Source organism: Crocuta crocuta, unplaced genomic scaffold, assembly GCF_008692635.1.
Source record: "Crocuta crocuta isolate KB4526 unplaced genomic scaffold, BGI_CrCroc_1.0 scaffold7, whole genome shotgun sequence".
NCBI lineage: Eukaryota > Metazoa > Chordata > Mammalia > Carnivora > Hyaenidae > Crocuta > Crocuta crocuta.
The window spans coordinates 9,369,281-9,394,024 of NW_027531904.1; the positions used below are offsets into that span (position 1 = coordinate 9,369,281).

The 24,744-nt window shown below is 59.8% G+C and overlaps 2 long non-coding RNA genes across 2 annotated transcripts; one reads left to right on the plus strand and one right to left on the minus strand.

Annotated features, from left to right (window-relative positions):
* Positions 1-1,224: 1,224 nt before the first annotated feature.
* LOC144240103 (uncharacterized) lies at positions 1,225-6,236 on the minus strand. The gene is made up of 3 exons (XR_013337589.1): positions 5,964-6,236; positions 2,843-2,964; positions 1,225-2,612 (listed from the first exon to the last, which is right to left on the minus strand). It is a non-coding gene; the product is annotated as an uncharacterized LOC144240103 (long non-coding RNA).
* A 297-nt stretch (positions 6,237-6,533) lies between these two features.
* On the plus strand, positions 6,534-22,804 carry LOC144240087 (uncharacterized). The gene is made up of 3 exons (XR_013337578.1): positions 6,534-6,675; positions 8,373-8,470; positions 22,271-22,804. It is a non-coding gene; the product is annotated as an uncharacterized LOC144240087 (long non-coding RNA).
* The last annotated feature ends 1,940 nt before the right edge of the window (positions 22,805-24,744 follow it).

The window sequence follows — 24,744 nt, forward strand, 5'->3', positions numbered from 1 at the left end:
ATAACAGGGTAATCCCTGAGCATTTTCGCCCACCCACCACCGCACGGAAATGCACAGAAGCCCAGCCAGCCGGGCACCTTCTGCTACACCAGGAAGACCAGGCTGCGGAGAAACAGGACGCTTCATCTTCTTCATCAGAAACACATGGCTTCCAGAAAATCTGCCCAATCTGCTTTCAGCTGTACCCACCCGGCTCTGCCCCATGTGCTCCTGGGGTAGCCCCAGTGGGCATGGAGGGCCCCACGGCTGTTTCCACTCTGAGAGCCCAGCCAGGTGTGTGCTGAAGGGGACCGAACTTGAAGGAGCCCGCCTCTAAGGGACTCCGGGCTGTGGGCAGAGAGGGAGAGAGAGGTGGTCCACTGAGAACGACGGATCGGGAGAGAGATTCCGTCAACAGAGAAACATTTACTGAGCTCCAGCCGTGTGCCAGGTGTCTGGCAGTGAAACAACATCCCCGGTCGGGAGTGGGGTGGGTAAGACGGTCCAGCCATCAAGGGTAAGTGCCTTTGAGGAAAAGACTTCAGGCCCAAGGCCCTGACCCACCGGGGATCAGAAAAGCCTCTACTGAGAATGGGACCTTCGGGCATGTCCAGGCCAGGACAGGTGAGCCCAGGGGCCTCTCCCTGATCCCCCAGCAGAGTGATGTAAGCTGTTTGCACTTGACCTCAAGCTGCTTGTACTTGACCTCCTCAGAATTTCCCCTGGTCCCCTCCAGTCTCATCCTTTCATTCCTCGCCCCCTCCCCCCTTTTTTTAAATGTTTATTTTGGGGGGGAGAGAGAGAGAGCTCGCATGCACAGGAGGGGCAGAGAGAGAACGAGAAAGAATCCCAAGCAGGCTCCGCGCTGTCAGCACAGAACCTGACACAGGGCAGGCTCGAACCCACAAACTGTGAGATCATGACCTGAGCCCAAATCAGAATTGGGATGCTTGGGGCACCCGGGGGGCTCAGTCGGTTGAGCGCCCGACTTTGGCTTAGGTCATGATCTTGCGGTTCTCTGTGCTGACAGCTCAGAGCCTGGAGCTGCTTTGGATTCTGTCTCCCTCTCTCTCTGCCCCTCCCCTGCTCACGCTGCCCCTCTCTCTCTCTCCCTCCCTCTCTCCCTCCCTCTCTCTCTCTCTCTCCCTCCTGGAGCTGCTTTGGATTCTGTCCCCCTCTCTCTCTGCCCCTCCCCTGCTCACACTGCCTCTCTCTCTCTCTCAGAAATAAAACATTTAAAAAAAATTTTTTTTAATTAAAAAAAAGTGGATGCTTAACCAGCTGAGCCACCCAGGCGCCCCACCACGCCTTCTTATAGGTGGGCTGTCCGCCCGGGCTCCCTGTGGCCCCTCCCTCACCACCCTGGGGATGTGGACAAGGAAGGAGGAGGGGGACATCCCGCTGGGCCCTGGAGGGCGCCTGGCGCCACACCAGCACTTCCGGGAGGAAACGGCCCCATAGGTGTCTCCATGACCGTGCTGTTTCCTGCGGGCCACGGGGCCAGGCTCTGACGCAGCTTCCCCGGGCGCGATGGCGGGACACGGGGCAGACCCGGCCGCTGTGCCCCTCCCTCCGCCCGCGCACAGGCTCCTTCCCGAGCACCCCTGAAACGCCTGGTTTGAGGTTCTCCCAAAGCTTGAAACTCTTGGCTGGTGCCCATGGCTCTGGAACTTTCCTGACTTTTCAGACCCGTCTCTTGTGTAAGACGTAGCACAGGAGTTCACCGAGGAGGATGTTGGGGCCCGGGGGACACTGCTGGCATCTGTCGGGTGGAGGCCACAGGCCACAGCAGTGAAGTGTGTGGACCCCACGGGGATCCTGTGAACCTCGGTCCTGTTTGTCCCAAGGCAGCGTGAAAACCGCAAAACTCCCATCGAGGCAAGCAGACAGCCAGAAACTGGACAGGACTAGCCAGGTCACGCGTGTGCCCAGGCGCCCCGAGCGGTGTGGTGGCCTGCACCTGTTTGCATTGTGGCCAAGAGCCCAGGACAGGCTTTCAAGGGTCACCCCAGAGCTGCCCCAGGAGACCCACCCGAGCGGTGGCCGGAGCCCCCCGGCAGGCTCGGCGCAGTTCAGAGAAAGAAGATACGTCCCCCGTGGCTCAGCCGTCTGCTCCCGTTTCACAGGGCCCCCTCCGGCTTCTGGAATGTTCCGGGAGCCCGCGTCTGCAGGGCTGTCCGTTCCTGGATGCACCGCGCCGCCTGAGCGAGGCCGTCTGAACAGGGACCGAAGGCACCCGGCGTGAGCGGGAGGCGGCTGGCGCTCTCCGTGCTCCCGCTGGTAAACACGCGGTCTGAATTAGGGCGTTCGGGATGCTTTTCAGAACAGGCCGCTCCGTGTGCAGACTCTGACCGGGTCCTGGACCCAGGACACCAAGCACCGGACACGTTCGGGGGGGGGTCTGAACACAGCCTGCACGTGACGTGATAAAGAAGTCAGCGTGCACCTTACGCGGCGCGGGAACGGCGCTTTGGTTTCAGCAGGGCAGCGTGCTTGTTCTCTCGACGTGCAAACTGAAGCATCGGCCTCGAGGGCTGTGTGGTGTCTGTGCTTCACCCGCTCCCTGGCGGCCCGCCTGCCCTTCCTCGTTGCCAGGACGTTTGCGGAATGAAAAGTAAAAACAGACCAAGATCCTGCGAAAAAGGAAAAGAAAATGCAGCTCTGACTTTGAGGTCAATGAAAAGCAAGTGTGATGTGGGGCAAGGTCCAGGTCCTTCACGGAGGGCAGGGCCTCCACCCTCCCCCCCCCCCCCTCAGGGCCGCACCGGCTTCCCTCCTGCCTCAGGCTCTTCTCTTGGACATGGAGACGCTGTTGGCTGCAGAGACAAACTCTGACAGGTCCCTCCTCCATTCCCTCACTCACCGGTTGGTTCGTTTATCCAGTCATTCAATACACTTGAGGGCCTATAGTGTATCAGAGTCCATGCGGGGTGCTGTGTGCACAGCCACAGGGGAAACAGTCCCTTCCTCTGTGGAGCTCATAATCTGTGGGGGAGGGAGATGTCAGTCCAAAAGCTGCCAGATTAAGTGTAAAATGACAAGCAAATAAGATGACAAATACTATAAAAGAGAGTTTGTAAGAGGGGCAAGTGACTGAGCCAGGAAGACCCAACAAACGGAGTTTGAAGGGAAGAGAGGGGATGTGCAAAGGCCCTGTGGCTCGGCTGGAGGCAACATGGCTGCCCTGAGGGAGGATAGGGGTACCTGAGAACAGGAGACGAGGGTAGTGGCACAGGCAGGGATGCTTGGTCCGCGGGCCACTTCGACTTCTGTCTCCTGGGATTGGCGATGAGCTTCAAGTTTGTTTTCTGTTTGGGCTGCTGACTTGCCCCTACCCGAACTCTCCATGGTTCTGCGCGGCTTCTGAGAGTCAGACACCCTCCACCTGACCCCTACGAAGATGTGCGCTCTGGGGCCTCTGGGGAGGGTCCCCAGGTTGCTGGGTCTCGTCGACCCGAGTGCTGGTGCCCTGGTCCTTTGCTGGCCTCATGTCTACCTTAGCCCACCGCCCTGCATTCTCACTCAGTGTGACTGTTCCATGCGAACGTGGTGGGTTCCCTGCGCAGGAGACCCTCCTGAGTCACAGCTCCAAAAGCAGAGTGCCAGCCCTTGACCACCGACCCCGCCACACCCTGGGGTCGGCCTGGAGCCCGGGAGCCGCTGCCTCTCCTGTCTCCCTTCCATCCCGAGCCCCTCAGGCAGGTCTCTCTTCCTGTCTGGAGGTTTCCTGGCACAGCATCTACTCGTCCCTGACCAGGTCCCAAACCCCATGACCACCGGGGTACCTGCCCCACACCCCAGATCACGCCCTAGGACCTGAGTCGACCGGGTTTGGCTCTCGATGTCACCACAGAGAAGAGGGTATTGGTTTAACGTCCCCCAAATAACATCCTCTTAACAGCAGCACATTCAGTGAGTAGCCCTGGTTAGGATCAGGCCCCCTTCTGGAAGGTTCCTTCTGGACTCTGTAGAGCTACTTCCTCTTTAACAGAAGAGCCATCCTGGGCTTGTACTCACTGAGATCTCTGCCTCTGGAGTCTTCAGTCTGGTGACACCAGCTCCTGACTCGTGATGGAGCCCGGAAGGGTCTCGCAGAGCCTGTATGTGCCCCTGGGGTGCTCCCACCCTTCGGGCCGTGGATGCCAGCTCTCCACCCCCCACCCCCTGCCGGAGCCCCACCACACTGCCCTGCCTGCTCCAGCTTGACCCCTGCGGCCGGGGAAACAGCGGCCGCCCCAGCCATCGGCCCCATAGGAAAAGTGTGAGGGCGGCTCAGACCCCATGGAGGTGGGCCACGTCCTATAAAACGGTGCTTCCCCTGCTAATTTGTTGGAAGGACACAAATCAGGGAAGGGGAGAAACCAGATACTCAACGGAGCCCCTGGCATAAAAAAAGTTTACTTATTTATTTTGAGAGAGAGAGAGAGAGAATGAGCTAGGGAGGGTCAGAGAGGCAGGGGAAGAGGATCTGAAGCAGGCTCTGAGCTGTCAGCACAGAGCCCAATGTGGGGCTTGAACTCACGAACCGTGAGATCATGACCTGAGCTGAAGTCGAATGCTTCACCAACTGAGCCCCCAGCGCCCCATCCCCCTTGTTTTGATAAAGTGATACAGTAGTGAGAAGTCAGTGAGCGGCGCTGGGGTCCCCTGCTGTATCACAGGGGCCTCCCCTGGCCGGTCTTCCCGTGAAGCTATGAGCATTCTTACAATATTCTCAGAAACTTCTTTGAGCAGCTAAATTCCAAAAAATGTCTGAAAATTAATCACCAGACATGCTCACCAGCTAATGATGAAAAGATCTACTCACCAAATATTTACCAATAACTTACTATGTTGTGAAGGAAGGCCTGGCTTCCCACGGGCCCAGGGGGCAGTGCTCACGCGGATTGTACCCTCTGGGATCTCACGGTAGGGAGGGAAGCCACGCGCCGGAGACCCTGTGTTCGCCCCACCGGGGCCCACTCTCGGCCCTCCCCCACCTTCTCCGAGCCCCGGGGGCCGACCTGATCGGCTGCATCCGCACTCCCGGGCCTTCCACTTCCTTGTTGCGTTCAACCAGCCGAGGCCCGGGCGAATTCTGCAGCCCGGGTCCAGCCCTTCTGAATCAAAACCTGACAGCGCAGTCACCCGTGTTCACCAGTCCCCTAAGAGGGTCTGGTGCAGAGTCAGGTTAGAGAGTCACTGGAGGGAGATGGGGACAGAGGTGGAAAGGCAAGGGGGCCCAGGTTGCCCACGGCTCTAAACCATTCGCAGAGTCTGGACGTAGGGGATGGGTGGTGTGGCCCCGGCAAAGAGCGTGTACGATTAAGGCTGCAGGTAGAGAGACCATCAAGGAGGTGACGGACGGATAATGGAGAGGGGGACTGGGGCGGTTCGCAGCTCTGCACCAGAGACATCTGGGGGCCCGAGAGCTCGTTGTGGTGGGGGCGGGGGCATGTCTCCTAGTCACTAATGGGTACTCCGCACCACCCTGGCCTCCACCCACTAGACGCCAGTAGCTCCCGCAGTGTGTGTGCCAAGCCAGAATGTTCCGGCCACCGTCACATGTTCCCTGGACGGCAGAAGCGCCCCCGCTGGGGCCCGGGCGGGCTCACCGTGGCCCCGAGGCCTCGGCCTTAACGACCCAGGTAACCGCTGCTGCAAAATCAGCGGGGTGCGGCCGCCGGCTGGCGGGGCAGAGGGCCCGCTGCGGGCACCGGTGAGCGGTCGGGCCGCAGTCTCCCTGAGGATCTCACCGAACACTTCTCTCTGGACAGTAAATACCGACCGGTTCGGGCAGGCTGCTTTCAGGAATCCCCGCGGTGGTCAGTGTGTTCGGGTGCTGCGGTCCTGAGGACGGCTGCTCGGGGAGCCCCAGGAACAGCGGACCCGGCGGGGGCAGGCCGGGCGGGGCGGGTGCGACCTCCGCAACAGGCTTCCCACCTGCCTGCGCGCCCCTCCCCCACACCCGGGTTCGGCCGCGCCCTCCACCCTCCCCACTCTACCTGCAAGGGGCCCACTCAACAGGCCGGTCCCCGGGAGATGGGCTCCCCGCCTCCACCCCGCCGCCCCAGCCACGGCCTCTGGACGCCAGGGCCTCGGGGCTCCGCGCCGCTCTCTGAAGAAAGGTGCAAAGTCTCAGTTCGGCGCTGGAGACTGTCGAGCCGGTCCCAGCGCCAGGGTTCCTGACTCCCTGAGTCCAGAACCTTCCAGTCGGGAGGAGCCCAGGCTCCCGTTTGGCCTGGTGGACGCGGGACTTTCGGCGCCGCCACTGGGAAAACCCGGGACCGGCCTCCCCGCAGGAGGCTGCCGAGGGGGTGGGGCTCCAACATGCCCCGCCCATTCAGCGGCGTGTCCCGCCCACAACCCCGCCCATCCAATCAAGGCTCTCGAGCCTTGAGCCAGCCTCTCGGGGAGGGGCCGGAAGAGGAGGGCGCAGCGACACAGTAGCCAATGGGAAGCCAATAGGGATGCTTTTTTTGTTTTTTTTTTTATGCTCCTCCAATCACCGACGGCGTAAGCTCGGGGCTTCACTCAAGTTTGCAGCGCTGCGAGCCTGGGCGTCCTCCTCCGTCCCAGCAGGACGTGGGTGCGGGCAGGGCCATTTGGTGTCAGAGCGATTGGGACCCGGACCCTGGGGTGGGAGAGCTCAGCGTCCGGATCCTGACGCGGCAATTGCGAGCTGGATGGGCTTAGAGCACGTGACCTCCCTGATAGGTAAAAGCTCGGCGGCGTGGCGTCGGGGGGCGTGGGGGGCACGTGGAGCCGCCATCCGGGCCCCGCGCGCGTCAGGGCTGTTCCTGGCCCCCGCGCTCACCGAGGGCCGCCTCGCCTGTGTAGACAACGCGGAGCGTGCCGTGCCCCCGGATCCCGAGGTTGAACCCTAGTTCCCGGTGTGGTGGTTCCGAGGCGGCGCCCTGAGAGGACAGGGGGTCACGAGGGAGGGTGGAGCCCACAGGACTGGGGCCAGTGCCCTTCTAATAGAGACCCCAGAGAGCGCATGGGGCAGGGGCCCACGTGGGGGCACAGACAGCGGGGCGACGAGCGGGGCTCCGCAGACACCCTGTCCAGGACCTCCCGGCTTCTGGAGCCCGGAGGCGCCAGCTGTCACTCGCTGAACCCCAAGGTGCAGACGGTCACCCGAGCCCCTGCCTGTGGCGTTCTGTCCCAGCAGCCGCGGGGGACTTAACCAAACCTCCCCCAGCCACCCCACCGCCAGCCCAGTGCCGCAAACCCCCGGGTCGCTCCTGAAGAGACGGTGGCCCCGATGGCCCCAGGGACTGATGGGGACTGATGCCCTCCAGGAGCTCAGACCTGGAGGTCAGCAGGGCATCCTTTAGCAGACTTCCCGGAGGTGGCTTGTGATGAGGGTCCTGAACCAGAAACCGGGACATTGGGGGACAGGGGTCAAGTTTCGAAAGGTCTCCCCAGATCTTTCCTGGGGTCCTTGGAAGGTGGTCAGAGAACTTGCCACCCCCAGCTCCCCTCTCCCCGTTACCTCTGCTCTTCCCAGCACCCACATCCTCAGGCTACACAGGAGCCCCATGCTTGTCTGGTCCCTCAGGTCAGCACCCTGGAAGAGCTGTGTCTGAATCCAGCTCTGAAGGGCCTTTGGCTCCCTCGCTCCCCCCCCCCCTTCAAGTCTCTTCCTTTTCTCTCTGCCCCTTGTCCACCTCGGTTCGGCTCCCCCAGTTCCCCCCCTTCAAGATCCGGTTGGGTTTTGTTAGGAGAGGAGCTGGGGATCCACAAGACGGGGGCCCCGGGATGGCCCACAGCTGGAGGGGCCCCCGGGCCAGGGAGGGGAACAGGATCGTTAGGCTGTGGAGGGGGAAATACCACAACCACCATGTTAAGACTTTAGGACTTTTCTCCTTTTTACACTTTCTGATCAACTGATTTTTTTTTATGATTTGTCATTGTTGAGATGGGATAAAAGTCACATTCAGACTATGTCTCATGTCGGTGGTGGTGTGAGGCACGCCAGCCCAGCAAGAGGGGACCCCTCGTTCCCTCTTCCCCAGTTTCTTCTCCTTCGCTCTTCACTGTGCCCACCCGACAGTCTCTGTTTCAAGGTCCCGTCCGTGCGTCCCGAGAATAAAAGAAATGGCCAGTAAAGCCCAGGATGGCAGGTAGCAGGGCGCCTGTGATTCTGTGTGTGCTGTCGGGGGGCCTGGGGCGGGGCAGGGGGTGGTGGCCTCCAGACCACAGACAGGAAATACCACAAGGTCTCGTCCCTTCGGGGCAGTGGGCAGACCCAGCGGCCCACGGGGCGCCGCCCAGGCACAAACGCCATTCTTCGGGAGTAGGCGTCCTTCGCACTACCGACTGTGCTGGGGCCGCTTCCAGCTGCTCCAGGTGGGGCATCAGCGGTGTCCTGGGAATCAGGACTGAAGCTGGACTTGCTTCTGTCGCAGCCTGACAGCGGACGCGATGTTCGCTGACCCCGCAGCCACGGCCGACGCTATGTGTGAGCTCCAGGACTCACGGAGTGGCGGGCGGAACGGGAGACCAGGTGAGCCGGGCCCGAACTTTTGGGTGAAAGGACATCGGGGGAGGGGGGGCGTTTGGGGAAGGACGTTGGTGCCAGCGTCCCCGTAAGGTGGCAGAGGCGAGGTGGAGTCACTGGCGGCTCCTGGGGGTTCATCCGAGGAACAGGAGCTGGGGCGGACGGGCCGGTGGCCAGCCGTGGTCTGAGCAGAAGGCTCTGCCCTTGACTCTTGAGCATGTCTATGACCCGGAGAAAGCTTAGCTACTTCCTCTCTTTGACATCAAAATACAGGACTGTGGCTGGGTAATTAGAAACTTGGGGTTTCTCTCCCGTGCTGGACCGCAGGACCAAATTACTTCCATTCTTAGCCTGGGCCGCTGCTGGGCCGTTTTCCCGAGTTCTGAAATGTTGCATATGTGTCCCTGTGATGGTGCCGTTTGTGGTGGTGAATGTGCACTTATCTGTGAAGGTCTCGCATTATTTTCTGTTGCTTTCCATCAGGAGGCTGGGAAGAACTCAGCCCTTCCTACCAAGAGCTGAGCAGTCGGGGTCTGACAGGTCATTAGCTCGTAGAGCTGAGCAAGAAGCCCGGCTTCCAGGGGCCACGGACAGGTTGGAGCTCCCACAGGGGCACTTAGCCGGGCAGGGAGCACCTGGAGAGCAGGTCACATTATGAGAGGTAGAGGGTGGGGAGCCCTTCCCGGCACCCTTGAGCATTCCTTCTTTGGGCACCTCCTGTCTTGTGTGTTGGTTCCTGTGGGTTCACTGATGTCGCAAGAGTGAGCCCTCAGGGGTGAGCAGTGAAGCCAGATTCCGTGGGATACAGTTCCAGGATGCTCGAGGTGGAAGGGCCCTTTGAGAGCAAGCTGACCCCCAGACCAGGAGTTGCAGGTACCCGACTTGCTCGGCACCGTACCCGGATGTGAGCAGAACCCCACGGGCCAGCTTGCCAGCTCGTGCTTCCTTCACACAGTCTGCTGCGTCCAGGAGGCGTGGGACTCAGGATGCCTACCTGTGCTGTGTTCCGGGCGTGGGACTCAGTGTTGCCCGAGTTCATTGTTCACCCGGTGCTTCCTGCGGACTTCTTGACCCAGGTTTAAACTGCAGGCCGGTGGCCCGCAAGCGTACATCTAGGGACCTTAGGTAGCTGTTGAATGTCACCAAGTGACAGCTGTCCATGCAGTGTGGAAGAGGGAGTCCATGGAAGGCACCCGCTCTTCCGCTCGGATGCGCTGACTTAGAGCCTGCAGCCGTTGGGTGGCGGGCACCGGGAGGCGCCATCTCAGCGGCCACCACTGGACGCATGACAGGCCCCCAGCCTTGTCCTGGCAACACTCACTGGCGGACACCTGCCCTCTTCCGTTCCGGAGACTCAGGGCCTGAACTGGCCCTCAGGAGCCCGGGCCACGGCGACACAACAGCCAGAGACCCGCACGTCCTGAGCGCCCGAGCCGGGCACTTCGCACAGCAGCCCAGTCCGTCCTCGCCGCCACCCTGCTATTACCTCCTCGTTTCCAGAGGAGACACTTAAGGACGCACCCAAAGTCACCTAGCAGAGACAGGGCTGAGCCCCAGGCCGGCCTGACCCCAGCACTGGCCGTCTACACCACTGACCTGTGCTTTTTCAGCGCAGGATGTATCACCACAGATTAATTACCGACAGAGCAATTACAGATGTGTTCAAACAAATTACAAACACCAGTACAAATGTACTCTGTTTACAAAGTACTGGGAGTTTAGAAAAACACACACTAAGGGGAAAAAATAAAACAAGAATTCAAAACTGAATTTACAAATCATTCGTGCAATAATGAGAACTGTGTATCATAACAAAAGATGAAAATTCAGCAGAAAAACTAACAAAGGATGTGATTGGGAAGCTAAAGAAAAGAAGTTGTATAAATGGCCCAAAGTAAATGGAAAAAAGTTCAAATTTTTTGACTAAAGAAACAGAAACTGAAGCCAGAAAGGACTTTGGAAAATGACAAAACCCTACACTGGAGATGCTTTAGGGAGACAGACGGTGAGGAAGACTTTGCTGTGCTGGGGAGTGTAAATGCTTTTCAGGACAAGGACCCTTTAACGGAACTTTTTAGCCTTAAAAATATGTATAACCCTTGACTGTCCTCGGGATCTACCCTCAGGAAATAATCTTGGATGTACATAAAGAATTTTCTATTAAAATGTTCACCATATTGCTAACGTCAGCAAAAATTTAGCAAAATGTTGAAATTTGGCAAAACGATAGGAATTGTAATAAGTAAATATAATGTGCATCTAATGGAAAGCTGGGTACCTATTAAAATGGTACCATGTGAGAATATTTAAACCATTCCAAACATTTGCAAAAGGTTGTTGAGTGAACAAGCACATGCGTTATGATCCCAGTTCTCGTGAAGAACTCCTGACCCTCCCCAGCGGATGATGGTACCGTCCCTGCACGCGGCATTTCCTGTGCATCAGGATAGGATGTACCGGGAACATGCATCCCCCGCCATGGTACGTGCACCCCAGAATGCGTAACCCGAGTCATTAGCATGGCCATTAGCATGACCNCATCAGGAGAACATGTTACGTGGAGGACAGAGAGCAGTATTGGGACAGTTGATGTCATCGGAACATGGACGGTGGGCTAGACGTGGACGCACGGGTGTCAGTATTGGCCCTGTGGTCACACCAGAGAGCTTATTCTGGGGAAGCAGACACTGACACATTCAGGGGTGAGGGGCCTCCAGCTAAATCACAGACGGTTCACAAAACAAATATCCGTCTTGTCTGTATTAGAGTAGCGTGTTGTTAAAGTCATTATGTTCATGGGGCGCCTGGGTGGCTTAGTCGGTTAAGCGTCCGACTTTTGCTTAGGTCATGATCTCGCGGTTCGTGGGTTCGAGCCCCGCGTCGGGCTCTGTGCTGACTGCCAGCTCAGAGCCTGGAGCCTGTTTCAGAGTCTGTATCTCCCTCTCTCTCTGACCCTCCCCTGCTCACGCTGTCTCTCTCTCTCTCTCCTAGAAATAAAAATTAAAAAAAAAAAAAAAGTCATTATGTTCATATTCACAGGCACACGTAATCTCTCTAACATAACTGCAACCATATACGGTACCTGTGGGTGTGTCTCCATTTACACGGAGACGGAGGAGAGCAGATGTGTGTGAAGCGTCGGGGCGGCTCCTCACGCTGTCGTTGGCACTTTCCTGCGGGTTACAAGAGGGGCATCGGAAACGGCACCGTTATCCGCACAAACGTCGATGGTACTTTTTCCTTGGCGGTGGGATCGCGCGTGGTGTTTATTCCCTTCTCTCTGCACACACGTGTTTGCTAACGTCCACAGTAAGTGTGTGTAACTGCACGTACGTGGCTCACTGAGCAGCCTCAGCTCTCGGGGAGGGGCGGTGCTGGTGCCGCCTGAGGAAGGAGGCGTCCCAGTCGCAGCCGCGTGGGTTCTTTCCGGGGCCTTGATGGCATCTCTCTCAGAAAGATCTGTAAGCTCCTCAGCCGCCGGTCAGTGCTAAAGGACCCTGGCACAGATTACACCGTCTGTCCCTCTCCCCCGAGAGCCCCTCCTCCTGCCCTAACCTTGGTCTGGCCTCGGCCTGAGGGAGGTGGGGACGGGAGAGGACGTCTCTGCTCCCCCGTCTCCCCCTCCCTGGTCTCCAGGGTCGGGATGGAGGGCGGAGGGCAGGGAGGAGAGGAGCACCCACCTCTGGCCGCACCTCCCAGGGGTCCCTTGTGTGAGCCCCTCAGGAGGCCTCGGAGGGGGCTCCCCACCGTGGCTGCTGTCCCCAGCCCGTCACCCCTCTGGGCCCCTCACCCAGCGGGCAGCTCATCGCGTCCCTACCGCAAGTCCCACGGGGTCGAAACGTCCCCGGCTAAGCCCTCTGCCGGCCTTCCCCGCCTCGGCGCAGGGCACCACCCGCCACCCAGGCAGTGCCCCCTCCTCAGCGCCTCCTCACCGGTTCGGCGCGCTCACCACGTCGTGTCTGAGCATCTCCCCGAACCAGTCAGCTTTCCCACCTTTTCAGGTGAACTTCGGTCACACCCGCTGAGTCCTGTGCCCACCACCTGCTGTGATCTCTGAGCTCCAGCTCCTCAGACATCCCCTCGTCTCTTCCTCTGTGCCCTCCCAGTCCCCGCCGGGCCCCTGTCCGTGGCCTGCTTGACCCCTCTGACGCTTCTGGTCCCGGGAGCACGTGGCTTGGGCCGCAGAGGGGCGTGCAGCCGGGGTTCTGAGTCCACGGGCAGTCCTAAACCACCCCCGCCCCCCCAGTTGGGAGGGAAGGGACTTGGGGTGTGTGCGGACGGGCTGCTCCCCAGGCCCGGTGCGTGGGGTCACCAAGCTGCTCCAGGGAAGCCCCCTCAGTGTCCAGAGCCGTGTCCGAATTTGCCCAGGCTCCTCTCTACCTTGTCCCGAAGACGGTCCCATCTGGGGGGCTGTGAAGGTCAAGTGGAGATACTTTTGAAACTTCTGAGACTCAGCTCCTGCAAGGAGCTACTGGGCAGCAGAGGCGGGTCCAGCTTGTGGGGTCTGCAGCTCGTACTTGGGGGTCCCCCAAGAAAACACAACTTTTCACATCCATGGTGCAGTTGTGGGGGCCCCGCAAGCCTGTTGCCGTAGCTTCCTGGTCGGTCGGCCCTTCTGGCCCGAGGCTGCAGCTGAGGACAGTGACAGCGGGGCCATGGGATTCCCGTCGTCAGGACGGGCCCCTGCCGCACAGGACCATGGACTCGGGGCAGCAGACTCGGGGTGCTGTCTAGGCTGTGTGTGTCACTAACTGCGCAGCCATGGACGATTATCCAACCCAGCACCTCTGGTTCCTCTTCTGAAATTAGGTGGGGTCACTCTTCTAGAAGTTTCCCTATTTCCCCTTCCAGAAAAGCAACCTTACAACTGAATTCAAGTGACTCCAGCCCGTTTTGTGCCAGTGAGGACAAAACCAAGTGCTCATAGCAATTATTAAAAGAAAACCTGGGGGTGCCTGGGTGGCTCAGTTAAGCTTCCAACTTCTGCCTGGGTCATGATCTCACAATTTGTGGGTTCGAGCCCTGCATCGGGCTCTGTGCTGACAGCTCAGAGCCTGGAGCCTCGTTCAGATTCTGTCTCCCTCTCTCTCTGCCCTCCTTCTGCTCATGGTCGGTCTCTCTGTCCTTCAAATATAGACATTAAAAAATTTTTTTTCATCTGTAACTTAATTATCCAGGGCATAAAGCATCGTGTAACTCCTGCTCGCACCCCACTTGGGAGAAGGGCCCTTCATCGTGGGCTGGGGAATTCACGGCTTGTCCCAGGAGAGTTCCGGGGCCACTGCTCTAGCCCCGAGGGAAGGGCTGGGGGGCCGCCGTCTCCCTCCGGGGCTGCCGCTCCTGGAACAGGGAGGCCCAGCCACCCCGGAGGCCGGCCTCGCTCTTTTGCACGCGAATAACCAGGTTCCCAGCACCAGCTATCGAAGAGACTGTCTTTCCCCCCAAGTATTCTGGGCTCCCTTGACAAGTACTAGGTGACCATGTAGGCAAGAGCTTCTTCCCAGCCTCTGTCCTGCTCCACTGATCCAGGCGTCTGGTTCTGTGCCAGAGCCATCCCGTTTCGGTGACCGTAGCTTTGTAATGTATTTGAAATCAGGAAGTGTGATGCCCCCTGCTTTGTACCTTCTCAAGACTGCTTCCGCTCCTTGGGGTCTTCCCTGGTTGCATAGAGGTTTTAGGACTGTCGGTTCCATTGTGTGGAAGATGCTGTTGGAATTTTGATCGAAGGCGCACTGGGACCATGGATGGCGTCGGGGAGGAGGGGCGTCGGGCAGGAGGGGCGTCGGGAAGGATGGACTTTGGGGGGGAGGGGCGTCGGGCAGGAGGGGCGGCGGGAAGGATGGACTTTGGGGGGGAGGGGCGTCGGGCAGGAGGGGCGGCGGGAAGGATGGACTTTGGGGGGGAGGGGCGTCGGGCAGGAGGGGCGGCGGGAAGGATGGACTTTGGGGGGGAGGGGCGTCGGGCAGGAGGGGCGGCGGGAAGGATGGACTTTGGGGGGGAGGGGCGTCGGGCAGGAGGGGCGGCGGGAAGGATGGACTTTGGGGGGGAGGGGCGTCGGGCAGGAGGGGCGGCGGGAAGGATGGACTTTGGGGGGGAGGGGCGTCGGGCAGGAGGGGCGGCGGGAAGGATGGACTTTGGGGGGGAGGGGCGTCGGGCAGGAGGGGCGGCGGGAAGGATGGACTTTGGGGGGGAGGGGCGTCGGGCAGGAGGGGCGGCGGGAAGGATGGACTTTGGGGGGGAGGGGCGTCGGGCAGGAGGGGCGGCGGGAAGGATGGACTTTGGGGGGGAGGGGCGTCGGGCAGGAGGGGCGGCGGGAAGGATGGACTTTGGGGGGGAGGGGCGTCGGGCAGGAGGGGCGGCGGGAAGGATGGACTTTGGGGGGGAGGGGCGTCGGGCAGGAGGGGCGGCGGGAAGGATGGACTTTGGGGGGGAGGGGCGTCGGGCAGGAGGGGCGGCGGGAAGGATGGACTTTGGGGGGGAGGGGCGTCGGGCAGGAGGGGCGGCGGGAAGGATGGACTTTGGGGGGGAGGGGCGTCGGGCAGGAGGGGCGGCGGGAAGGATGGACTTTGGGGGGGAGGGGCGTCGGGCAGGAGGGGCGGCGGGAAGGATGGACTTTGGGGGGGAGGGGCGTCGGGCAGGAGGGGCGGCGGGAAGGATGGACTTTGGGGGGGAGGGGCGTCGGGCAGGAGGGGCGGCGGGAAGGATGGACTTTGGGGGGGAGGGGCGTCGGGCAGGAGGGGCGGCGGGAAGGATGGACTTTGGGGGGGAGGGGCGTCGGGCAGGAGGGGCGGCGGGAAGGATGGACTTTGGGGGGGAGGGGCGTCGGGCAGGAGGGGCGGCGGGAAGGATGGACTTTGGGGGGGAGGGGCGTCGGGCAGGAGGGGCGGCGGGAAGGATGGACTTTGGGGGGGAGGGGCGTCGGGCAGGAGGGGCGGCGGGAAGGATGGACTTTGGGGGGGAGGGGCGTCGGGCAGGAGGGGCGGCGGGAAGGATGGACTTTGGGGGGGAGGGGCGTCGGGCAGGAGGGGCGGCGGGAAGGATGGACTTTGGGGGGGAGGGGCGTCGGGCAGGAGGGGCGGCGGGAAGGATGGACTTTGGGGGGGAGGGGCGTCGGGCAGGAGGGGCGTCGGGGAGGAGGGGCGTCGGGAAGGATGGACTTTGGGGGGAGGGGCGTCGGGGAGGAGGGGCGTCGGGAAGGATGGATATCGGGTAGGATGGACATTTTAATATTAACTCTTCCAGTCCGTGTACACCGGATATCTTTCCATTTATTTGTACCTTCATCAGCCTCTTTCATCAGTGTCTTACGGAGTTTAATGTAGAGATCTCTTGCTTTTTTTTTTTAAAGTTTACTTACATTGATAGAGACAGAGACAATGGAGATGGGGGAGAGGCAGAGAGAGAGAGAGACCAAGAGAGACAGAGAGAATCCCACACAGGCTGCGAACTGTCAGTGTAGAGTCCGACCCAGGGCCCGAACCCATGAAACCGTGAGATCATGACCTGAGCTGAAACCCATCTACCCGATGCACATCCTACCAAGAGTCCGCTCAGCTCACTGAGCCCCCCCGCAGGCGCCCCAGGATCTCACATAAGATCACGTCGTCAGCAAACAGACGATTTTCCTCCTTCCCTTCTGATCTAGATGCCTTTTATTTCTCCTTCTCATATTGCCGTGGCTACGGCTCCCAGTATAGCAGTGAACAGGGGCGGTGAGAATGCCACCCTTGTCTGGTCTTCNGCTTACATACACGGCCTTTCTTATGTTGAGTTGCGTTCCTTCTCTGCCCGCTTTGTTGAGAGTTTTTATCCCGAAAGGATGTTTACTTTTGCCACGTGTGGTTTCTGCTTCAGTTGAGATGATCGTGTGACCTTTGTCTTTCATTCTGTTCATGTGGCCCACACCACTCACACAAATCAACCTGAAATGGATTAAGGGGTTAAATGTTAGACTTGAAAGTGTCAAACTCCTAGACGAAGACCTAAGAAGAAAGCTCCTTGACAGTGGCCTCGGCCAGGATGGTTTGGAAAGGGCACAAAAGCATACGAAACAGAAGCAAAAACAAGTGTTACTTCATCAGACTAGAAAGTTTCTACACAGCGAAGGAAACTGTCAATAAAATGAAACGGCAGCCTACCAGACAGGAGACAGTGTGTGCAAACCATCTCATAAGAGGTTGATTTCCAGAATATAGGAGGAACCCTACAACTCCATAGTGAAAAGATAAAAATCTGATTTAAAAATAGGCAAAGGATCTGAATAGACATTTTCCCAAAGAAGACACACAGATGATCAACAAAAGCATGAAAAGGTGCTCGACAACACTAGTCAGAGAAGTGCAAGTCCGAGCCACAGTGTGATGTCACCCTGCACCCGTTAGGAAGGTTAGAATCCAAACGGCAAGAGACAGCGACTGTTGGCGAGAGCCAGTGTTGGCGAGGACGGGGAGAAAGGGGACCCCTCTCGCGCTCGGGTGGGAATGCAAACTGGTGCAGCCGCTCTGGAAAACGGGATGGAGATGCCTCAAGAAATTAACGGTAGAACTACCCTTACGATCCAGCAGTCACACTTCTGGGTATTTGAAGAAAATGAAAACACTACCTTGAAAGAATACACGCACCCCCGTATTACAGCACTGTTTACAGTAGCCAAGGTACGGAGACCAGATAGGGAAGCGCCCTAAATGTCCGTTCAGGGACGAACGGATGGAGCGATGTGAGATATATCATGTATTATCATTGTGTCATCCAGGAGGAAATCCGCCATTTGTCCACGTGGATGGACTTGGAGAGCATTGTGCTTCGGGGAGTAACACAGAAAGACAAATCCCGTAGGATCGAATGTGTCTGGAAGCTAGAGAAGCTGGACTCACAGAGGCCGAGCGTGGAGCGGTCATTGCTTGTGGGGGTGGGGGACAGCAGATAAGACGTGGGTCAAAGGGTACACGACTCCAGCGTAAGATGAGTAAGTTCCGGGGACTGACTCACAGCATGGTGACAGTGATGAACACTATGTAGTGCCCTTGAAAGTCGCCAAGAGAGTAGATTTGAAATGTTCTCGCCACAACAACAGAAAGGTGGTCATTTGAGGTGAGGGATGTGTTAATTACCCTTGTGCTAAAGATTTTATAACACGCATATATTATCGAATCATCATATCGTATACCTTAAACTCACACGCCATTATATGTCACTTATATCTCAGTAGAGCTGGGGAAGGAGAGACGTGGGGCCGGGGGCTAAGAGGAAAGAGAGAAAAGAGGAACACGAGGAGAGTGTCCTTTTCCGTCCTGGGGTCGTGTGTGGCCCAGGAAGTCAAGCACAGATGTAAGCAGAGTGGGGTCTCATCCCCTCTCTGTGTTCTTCCTTCCTGGGGCCCCTGCCCTGTGTTCCAGAGGCTTCACATTAACCCCCCATTACCGCCCAGGCCTCCCCCCCCACACACACATACACGGTGGCCCTGGCCCTGGCCCATGCACACGCGCCCTCCCCGCCCCCCAGGCCGCGTGACGGCAGCTGAGGGCTTGTGGTAGAGAAAGCCCACGAACTAGGGATTCCTGTCTCGGGGACCTTACCCTGTGGGAAGTCGCACTTCTGTGATCCGTCTCCATGGGTTCCTAGTTGTGGGAATATCAGACAGAATAAGGAAATGAACGTGAGACTGGGCTGAGTGGACAGAGATTATTTCCGGAAAGGTCAGGTCCCCGCCGCCTAGAGATGGACTTCTGTTCATGGCGTCCCTTCTTTTCCCCCTCAGATCCTCACATTCTCTGAATTTTCCAGGCCTCTCTCCAGATGGAGGGGCAGCAGAGTCTGGGTGGTGGGTGGGGAGGAAAGGGTGCAGAGGCTGTTCACAGGTGCGGTTTGTTTGCCCGAAGGCTGGATGCCCCCTTGAGTGATGTGGGTCTCGGGGACTGAGGAAGGAGGGCTGGGGGAGGGGGAGCAGGCCAGAGGGGGCTCAGTTGGTTGAGTGTCCAACTCTTGATTTCAGCTCAGGTCATTGTCCCAGGGTCGCGAGTTCAAGCCCCATGTTGAGCTCTGGGCTGAGCCTGCTTGGGATTCTCTCCCTGCCCCTCTGCCCCTCCCCTGCTTGAGCATTCTCCCAGAAAAAAAAAAATGCTTTTAAGAAAGATCCAGTTGCCAGGGATCAGGTGTGACTGCCCAGCTCAGGGAAAGGAGGGTCAAAGCCCTGAGGGTGCTTGTCCCAGGAAAGCCGATGCGGGCAGGGGTACCCAGCCTTCCGGGGGAACCTGCCCTCTGGAGGGGGCGGAAGAGCATCAGGACTCTCGTAATCCTAGCAATGGTCCTAACAGTCCAGACACAGCAGGCCCCAGGCCGGATGCTGTCCTCGGCAGGGACGGGCCCAGGCCGACAAGGCTGGGGGGCGGGGGGGCCACAGAGCCAGCAGCTCAAGGGGCAGCGCATGCTGCTTGTCACTCCCGCATTCCGTCATGTGTCTGTGTTCATACAGCTACACACAGGTGTGAGTGTTCCCACCAGGTAATTTCTGAGAGGAGGAGTTAGAGCACCAAAGGGTAGGTGCACCTTGACTTTGACAAGACCCCGGAAGCTTGCTGGAGGCAGGAATTCCCTGTCGCTGGTGGGGTGGAGGATGCCCCGTTTCCAGAAAGGAACTGAGCAGACTTTGAAATCTAGGGCTCTGCGCGTGCCCGCCTGGCATTTCCACTTGGAGTCCGTCCCAAGGAAATAGACAGGCTCCGGGCAGCATCGTGTGTGGTTGTGAGGAATGTGGGGGGGTGGAATCACACGGGACGCACCGCGCACCGGAGCGTCTTCCCCGGCATCGGGCTGTAGAGCTGTGCTCACAGGCGTCGGTGATCTGCATGGCACGTGCGCTGCCCACGCCGTTCACGCAACACCGAGTCCAGGCTCCCGGGGTTGAGATGTGCCCGCCACCCTCAGCGCTAGGTCCCCGCTTCCTTTCTGAGCCAAGGTCAGTAGCCCCACGGGGTCCCTGCAGCCCCTCCCCGGGCCGGGTTGGCCACCGCGAGAGAAGGTTGACGGCCGGGTGGGGCGCCCTGCTCCTGGGCTCCCTTCGGCTCCCTTCCCCTGGGATTTGGGGAAATAGGGACACTTTTCCCTGGTTGTTCCCAGCACTGCCCCGCAGTGTCCACTGTTCACCCATGTGGACTTTGGGGGCCTGGGGGAGGAGGGACTCGAGGCTTCAGGCTCAGAGCGGCGTGCAGGGAAGGGTGTGGGGGCTCCTGGCAGCCTGGCTTCGCGGCACCCTTCCTTCCCCCGTCACCGGGACTGATGGACACTCAGTGGTCAGAATTCTATCCGTATGTTCTTACCTCTTCTGTACGTTTTCTAACCGTCTAAAATCACCCCCCCACCCACACACACACACAGTTTTTTTGCTTCTGAGACTGTCTTGACATTTTCCTTTGGAACCTCAGGGCACTGGCTGTGCCCAGTGCTTGCACTCTGCAGTGTTGGGGAAATTCTAAGACACACGGCACCCCAGGGGGGCGTGGGGGCATGAGCCTGCTGCTCGGAAGGACGGCGGGGCTGGGTGCTGTGGGCTGTGCGCTCAGTGCCAGCGTGCCCCCCCCACTGAGGGAAGGAGGGAGGGAAGGCTGGGCGGTGACCGAGCAGACCTCGTTTGGCCTGGACTCACTATCAGCATGTGGCTGCCAGGGGTGCAGGTGGGTGGAGACCCTCTGGGTCGGGGCTGGGAGGGGAGCTGTGCGTGCAGGTGACAGGCTGGAACGGGGGGCTGCAAGTGGCCTTGCTGGGACCGGCCTGGAGCAGGGGACCGGCTGCCAGTGCCCGTCAGCGGCAGCAACAAGGTGCAAGCCCAGGGCCCCTCCTTGCTTGGGAGCTGGAAGTTGGGGGCACTTCTTTAAGGGTTATTGTAAGGTTCTCTCTGATGGGGAGTTTGGTTTCCCTGAGGGCCGGGTGAGACACAGGGTGACAGGATTTGGGTTCAGGAGAGACCTCAGTGGGCCTGAACGTGGCCCTGCTGCTGACAGCCGCGCAGCTCCCAGACCCGGGTCCTGGCCAGGCATCCCGCGCACCTGTGAGAGGGCGTCGGGGAGTGTTCTGGAAAGGAGGAGGAGGAAGGGCCTGAGCGTCAAGGGCGACCCAGGTACTGGCCCACAGGGCTGGTCGGGGGGCTGGCGAGACCACACCGGGATTCGTGCTTGGCTCCGAGCACCCCAGGTGCCCCCTGGGGACCTTCTCTCCTAAGCCCTGCCCCCCTCCCCTCCCTACCCGGTGGCCCTGACCATCCTCAGCCTTGTCCTGCCTCCCGCCTGGGGGCTTCAGCCTCCCTTGTCTCCAGAGCCCTCCCCGGGCTTCACTCCACCGCCTGATGAATCTCCCACCGCGGGGGCGTCGCTGGGTGCNACACTGCAGAGTGGCCCTTGGCTGCCCCACCTCCGGGCCCCTCCCCAGCCCGCCAGCACCCACTCCGCGGCTACGCAGTGGTTTCTGGTTCCGAATATCCACCAGAAAGGAGACCATCAGAGGTTTTCTGGGGTGCTAACTAGTGAGCGGTGTGTCCGCTGTCACCCAGGAGACACGGCTGTCAGCGGGGCAGACGCGCACCCAGGTGGAGGGAAGGGCGTCGCGCTGTGTGCTGGCGGCCCGCTCGGGCTGGCGTCTTCGCCGCGGGAGGGCTGGGGGGCGCTGAGGGCCTGGGGGGACGCAGCCCCCGCCTCGAGAGCTCGTGTCTGCAAGCTCCGGGCACCTGTGGTCCCCAGGAGGGCCCTGGGCTCACGTCCTACATTCGGTGCCCCGAGTCCTTGCTGGTCACACGGACCGGGTCACCTCTGNCACGCAGCCCCTCCCAGGAAGGACGCCCGGGACCAGAGGGGCCTCCGTTCCTGCATCGAGGGAAGCCCCGTCTCCCGCTCCGCGCCCCGCGGGTGCTCCCGTGTGTCCAGCCAAGTGATCCCCAGACACACACGTAGCCCGGTGCCCCCGTCCACAGAACTTGTGCGGCGAGCCGTGGGCGCCCCGGGCCGCTGCGGGGGACCACACGCGGACAGCTCACAGCCTCCCCTGCGACGCTTCCACTGGCCAGCCTGCCCGGAGGGCTCTCCCTGCCCCTGCAGCCCGCGCAGCCCGCGGCCTCCCCTCTTCGCTGATCCGCCTCCGTCTCTCTGTCACCCCCTTCCCAGCTCCGCTCCCGCGTGTCTGCGGCCGTAGAAGGGCCTGGAGAACGGAGGGTCTTTACAGGGCAGGGTGCGTCTTCCTCAGAAGGCCGTTGTGGTCACAAGTAGCAAAGACACTGTCTCCCTTTATGGAGTCAAGTTTAACAAACCAGGAATTCCGCATCCCGCAGGGTGACGCATACCAGGCGCACGGGCAACCTGTTGACTCGGTCGCTGCCGTGGGCTCCTTTCCCAGACTCCCCTCGGGGGTTTGCTCACCTCCCCACAAGCCTGGGCGTAAGGATACCTCGACCCCCACCCCAGCTGGGTCCCTCCCACCTTGTGTGCTGACCACACCCTCCTTCGGGTCAACTCTTCATGGAGGCACTAAGGAGTCTCTCTTTTTTTTAAAGTTTTTAAATGTTTAATTATTCTTGAGGGACAGAGTGCAAGCAGGGGAGGGGCAGAGAGAGAGGGAGACACAGAATCCGAAGCAGCTCCAGGCTCCCAGCTGTCAGCACAGAGCCCGACGTGGGGCTCGAACCCACGAACCCTGAGATCATGACCTGAGCAGAAGTCGGACGCTCAACTGACTGAGCCCCCCAGGCGCCCTGAGAATTCTCTTTTCTCCTTCTCCTCCACCTTCCGTGTTAAATTAATGGACTGGATTTTTTTTTTTTAACAGAACAGTTCTATATTTACAGAAAAAGCGAGCGAACAGAACGGAGACCCCCATATGCTCTCCTGCTGCCCCCCCCCATCATCGCCATCTCCCCTAACCATCGCTGCGCACCTGTTAGAACTAGTGGAATAATTCTGGCACATTACGGTTTATCCACAGTCTATTTGGACTTGGTAGTTTTCACCTAACATCCTTCCTCTGCCCCGGAGCCCCATCCGGACACCGTGTGACACCCATTACTCCCCACATCTCCTTAGGCTCCTTCTGGTGGTGACAGTGTCCCAGACTTTCCTTGTTTTTGGTGACTTGGCAATTCTGCTGTTTTGTGGGAATTTACTGGGTACGTTACTCACCATCAGACCAGCACTCTGGGTCTTTGCAAGGAAGGTCACGGGCAGGTTCCATGGTCTTCGGATCGCATCCGCGTCATTGGCTGCGGACCCTGGCTGGGTCAGCCGGCTGAGGAGAGCTGTCAGGCTGCGGTCCTGGGAGGTGGCTCCTTCCTGCCCGTCATCCCACTCCTGGCATCTGAGGGAGGAGCACACAGCCCGGCGTCCGTGGCCGAGAGTCCTCCCCACCTGCCGGACGGCCGAGAACCGACGTGAAGAAATTGGAATTCTCCCCATTGGGACCTCTGTCCCCTCTCCCGTCATCTGTTGATGGCAGTGTGGACGCGTGGGTGTTTACGTCTCCTCGGGCGTGTAGTCTGACACTGCTTCCCCGATCGTGTTGCTCAGACTGTCCACGCTCTGGCCGTGGGGGCTCTTTGCAGTCGGTCCCCTGGCCCTTCGACAAGCCCCGTCTGTGCGCGCCCGTGTGTTTCATCACTTTCTCCGTGGCGCGAGGTGCCCTCTCCACCCTGTTCTCAGCTCTGTTTTCACAGCGACACAAGCCTCGGCCCCCGGGGCCCAGAGCAGGTGTGTTTCCTCCTCGTCACTGCACGGGGACTGCACAGGCGGAGTCAACGGGGAGGGCGGGGGCCCCAGCCTTCCCTACAGCCACTTCCTCGCCTGCTGGGGGGGCGCCTCCTTAGCCCCACCTGGACCAGCCCCGAGCAGACGCGCACCCCCGCACCTCGCTCCTGCCGTGGGCACGCCGCCGTGGCCCCTGGCCCCTCCCCGCCAGGTAGTACAAATGCACTGGGGGGGGGCGGGGGGCAGACGAACAACCGCCACCCTGAGCTCCCCCACCCCCCACCACGGAAAATCGGCCGCTGTGGCCGGGGGAGGTGTGACCAGTGTCGAGCTGGTTTACTCACCACAGGACGGCTTTGGGGGGGTTTTCGGTGACATTAAACAATGGGAAAAGAACACAAACTTCAACTGCTCTATTTTTGTGAGAGGGCGTGTGTATTTATATATCAGCCTCATGTTTAAATGTTCCCGTTTGGGCTATGGTTTTTTGAAAAAGTACAATTTTTTCCCCTTTTTATAGAAACAAAGTTCACTTTGAATTGTGGCAGTTTGGGTTTTCTTTTGTTTTTGTTTTTGTTTTTTTTTTTTTCAAAGAAAAGCCTGCATTTGAACTTTACAGCTAACAGCATCTGGTCCATCACAACCACAGGAACGAGATTTCAAGAAACCCTGCGGGACCCCACCAGAAATGGGACGGAGGGGCCGTCTGCTGTGTTGCTCATGGTTAAGTATCATTGTCACGGGGGCCTGTGGTCCCGACCACAAGCATGTGACTGAGGACACAGGTCGAGAGGCCGAGCTGAGTCAGATGTTCCACTCGCCCCGGCCCCGGTTCTTGCAGAAGGCCGAGCCTGAGAGACGCCGGCCCCCCGCCCTGTGCACGCCCCGCCCGGGGCCAGGGCTGAGGCCGGTGCCGTGGCCACCCCACTCCTGGGCCAGACTCCACGGGGTCTGAGTCCTGGGGCCCGGGAGTGTGGGCCACGTGCCACCAAGCCCACCAGGAGGCTGGGCTTTAGGAGCTCCCCAGTCCCAGCCGTGGGCCAGACCCTCGCTCGCAGTTAGCTCTGGAGGGAGGATGCCCTCTGGTTTGGAAGAAAAGTACTCTGTGGAAGTCCCCGTTCCGTGGACCAGCTCCCCGACTTGCAGGCCTCACGTCCTGTGCTCACACTCACCACATGACAGGGCCCTCGAGTCGCCCTGCTAAGTGCCCACAGGAATCGAGTGGCTCCGTGCGCCGGGCACAGGATCAAGGATGCTGCGGTTTCCGTGACCCCACGGGCGCCCCCACCCCGCGACCCCGTGAGTGGGTGAGATCACGCTCCTCCGCCCACAGGCCACAGAACAGGCCCCAGGGAGGTGGGTGAGCAGTGGGGCTGGGACCCGAGCCTTCGCCTGCCTCCCTCCACCCACAGGTCCTGGAGCAGGAACCAGAGACCCGGAGCCCCATTCCGTGGCTGCCACATGTGGCTCTCCTTTCCCTGCGGGTCATGGGGAGCTAACTGCGCCTGCCACGTGCCGGTCAGGCTGTCCTGAACACACGTGTGTGCACCTGACGCGTCCCTG